The sequence below is a fragment of the Microtus ochrogaster genome, unplaced genomic scaffold (genome assembly GCF_000317375.1).
Source record: "Microtus ochrogaster isolate Prairie Vole_2 unplaced genomic scaffold, MicOch1.0 UNK29, whole genome shotgun sequence".
NCBI classification, from domain to species: domain Eukaryota; kingdom Metazoa; phylum Chordata; class Mammalia; order Rodentia; family Cricetidae; genus Microtus; species Microtus ochrogaster.
Window position 1 is genome coordinate 2,562,884 of NW_004949127.1, and position 3,786 is coordinate 2,566,669.

General features: G+C 38.7%; 1 protein-coding gene across 6 annotated transcripts in view; it reads right to left on the reverse strand.

Moving 5' to 3' along the window:
- Positions 1-3,786, reverse strand: part of Vps13b (vacuolar protein sorting 13 homolog B) — a 441,647-nt gene that overhangs the window by 417,475 nt on the left and 20,386 nt on the right. The window lies entirely within an intron of this gene.

The following is a 3,786-nucleotide window of genomic DNA, read 5'->3' on the forward strand; positions in this document are numbered from 1 at the left end:
CTACTCAAGTCAGGACAAGAGTCTGCATTCCCAGCACTACTCAAGAGTCAGGAACAGCAGTCTACTTAATCTCAGTATGCAAGAAGTAGAGACAGCGTCAGCAGGGCCAGCTGAAAGGCCAAACTAGCAGAATCAGCAAGCTCCAGGTTTAGCAAGAGACCCGGCCTCATTAAATAAAGACTAAAGCAACAAAGGAAGGTACCTGGCATTAACATCTGGGCTCCACAAGTGTGCGTACACATGTACCAAACACCCACCCACATGTGAACCATATACACACTACATATTTATGTAAGCATAACACACACATACATGAACAAGAAGAGAAAAGCCCTTATTTAATAATGCAAGAGAAATATATCTTAATAAAAGCTGAGTCTCTTTTACAATGCAGCATAACTTCAGATGCTGGTGGCACATTTGGGAAAATATTGCCTGAAACCTCATAAGCAAAAACCAAAATTTTGACATCATAAACAAAGACAATCTGCCTAAACTTTTGTTTATTTTTTTAAGATAACACATAACAATTCCAGAGTGTTTCATTCCACAAAACAACATCATAATTCAATCTTTCCAATGCCATCTTCTGTTAGCTGTGGCTATGCTTCAGTCCTCAAATGCTAAGACTGCTATGAGCAGAACTTCACTGTAATTACCCTTCGTTCAAGGAACGACCTTAAAAAGTCCAGTTAGATACTCTGCACAATATTAACATTAAAAGCACATTCATTTTTGAAACGTGTTTGCCTCAAAGGCCCAGAAGTAAAACACGTTCATTAAGGAGATGTGAAAAAAAGTCTACGTGAACAGCCAAAACTAGCATAATTATGAAAATATTTAACACTGAAACCATCTGAAATCACAGCCTGCATCAGATTGCAATGATGTCATAATAAACATTCCAGCCAAAAGCCACTCAACACTACCACAGTCCAATAAATCTGGGGTACAGGAGATGACAAATATTTTACAGCAAAAGAAAGAAGTTACTTTTATTTCTAAAATGTTATTAGAAGCAAAAGGGAATACGGCAGACTAAATATGAGTTTCCAGTGAGGCTTCCTTTAAGATAAATAATAAATAAATGTGCAATTAATAAAGCTCCTCTATAGAACAACACTGTTGTCACTGGAAAGAAAAGCAAACTTAATACATTTATAATAAACTTGAAATTTTAGTATGTATACAAATGAGTATTAATTATGGTACTCAAAGGAATATATGCTATGAAACAAACATTACCAAATGTGTGAATACTTTTCTAACTGTGGTTAAAAACTGTAATTATATACATATTATAATTAGGTAAGAATCCTTTTGGAAATGTGAATTTATTTGACTTCAATTATATTTTAATTGTCTCAATTACAAGTGGGCTTCCAATCAAAGCCTGCCCAAGCCAATTAAATAAAAATAAAGCAAAATAAAATTATGAAATAAGTGTATACATAGTAAAACTGGAATTATCTCCATCATCATTTTTAAATTCCTCTTCTACTTTTTACCAGTAGATATCTCTTTGGAATATTATACATTTTTATACATTGAAAACTTAAAACTTCAAATTAAAAAAAAACATGCTTTCAAAAATGCTAGTCAGAATATTTGAGATAACTTTTAACCCCAAACTATTACATTTCTATCTTATTTTGAGTTTCAACTTTTCCAAAATATCTGGAGAGCATATTTCATTGCCAAAAAAAAAAAAAGTTTTCTCTTGAGGATCACACAGCTTTTTCTGAAAATACTGACCTTCACTCCTCATTAAGCAAGCAAGAATGTCATTTCTTCCTAACAGAGAAATGCAGCAAATACTAAATGCAAATAGACGCATTGCTTGCATTTGACAGGTCATGGCTTCAGGGAGCATGCCTGTCCCTTGGCCTTTACAGGTCTAGTCAGTGAGAAAGTGAAAAACATCAACTATCAGATTCACAAAGGTATGAGAAGAGTGAGGACAGAAGTTCAAACAGGTAAGAGCATAGATGTAAACAGAGCAATGAATTAGGTACAGGAGAGCTGATGGAGAGAGAAACTGAGTGGGTGGAAAGAAAAGTGATGTGCACTTGCTTTCTGGCATCAAACTCAGAAGCAGAAAAGGACAGAGGCTCACCCAGCAGCTCTGGTCACCAAGAAAAGGTTTTGTAAATGAACTAGTACAAGACTCAGGAATATTCTCCTTCAACGCCCTCTGGTAATAAGTATTGTAAGGCTCAGATCAGAAGGCAACCTTGAGAGCACCAATACCCTTCAGAGCACCAGAAAAGCAGAAGCCAACGCGGATGCATGCTTGGAAGGACAAAAAAGAACCACGGGCAACAGCTTACTACTCCCCAGAGCTGAGAGAGGGTAGGAAAGCTAGTGATAACCTCCCACTCATTCTTGAGAAGTTACTACTCTGTCCACAAAGTCAAAAGGACCACTTAGCAGTCCACAGTTTAGTAATAAAGGTGTAGCCACTGAAAGCATTTTATCATATAACAATTACCAGAATTCAGAGTGGGAAGTGGGCACTTAATAAAGCATACATTGAAGTGTACTTTTCCTGAACAAGTAATAGCTGAGCGAAGAAAGTATATGTTGGGCACTTTTAGAAAACATAACACAGAAAGTGGTGCCTCTACTCAGATATTTTACATACTACTTGAGGACATATCTGTTAACAAAAGTTTCTGTCCGTCTCCCCCCCACCCAGTCCCACAGCTGATCAGTCCCAAAGAAACACACAGAGACCTAAATTAATTATAAACTGGTTGGCCTATTAGCTCAGGCTTTCTTATTAACTAACTGTTACATTAACCCATTATTCCTGTCTGTTAGCCACATGGCTTGGTAACTTATCAGCGAGGCATTTTCATCTTGCTTCCTCTGCATCTGGGTGACAACTGCAGACTGAGCCTTTCCTCTTCCCAGAATTCTCCTGTTCTGGTCGCCCCACCTATACTTCCTTCCTGGCTACTGGCCAATCAGCATTTTATTAAACCGGTACAAGACAATTGTCCCACAGCACATATCCACACACATTAAAATGTTAAGAACAGTTTCAGAGCTAATCAGTGGTTGCATGTGGTATGAGTTTCCTTCATTGAACACATGAATGTGCTAAGTAGCAAGTATCTAAATAAGGAAACTAAGACTTTCCTTTTAAAAACCTAAGGAATAAGGTAAGGTAGGAGAAAAAAAAAAAACAGGGGGAATCTGTGTTCATGCTACTTTCAAATTGTCACATTGTCAAACATTACACTCACGCCTCTTACTCTCCTCCTATTCAACCCAATGAACACACGAACATCCTCATTGTTAAGATGGAAATTAAAGCATTAGGAGATACTGACTGGAAAGTATCCCACTACTCAATGTACACAATCCTGGCCAGACACCAAGCATGACTCCTCAGTTAACTCCAGCCCTCTAGCTCACTGCAGCCCTCTAGCTCACTCCAGTCATCACACAGACTTTAGAAGACACCAAGCACGACTCCTAGGTTAACTCTAGCTGACCCCGCCCACCCTTCAGCTGTTCTCACTCAGGTAAGATGGCAGAAACCCTGCCCTAAAGACTCAGAAGAAAGCTGGTGATGTAGGTGTCACATGATGCTTGTGACTGACTCCTAACCAGGCTTGTGGATGGTGATCTACGGCTTGCGAGGGAACTGGCCACACACAACAGAACTGAAAAATGAGCAGAGCACAGCACACAGACAGAACTGAAACATGAGCACAGCACGGCACACAGACAGAACTGAAACATGAGCACAGACACGGCACACAGACAGAACTGAAA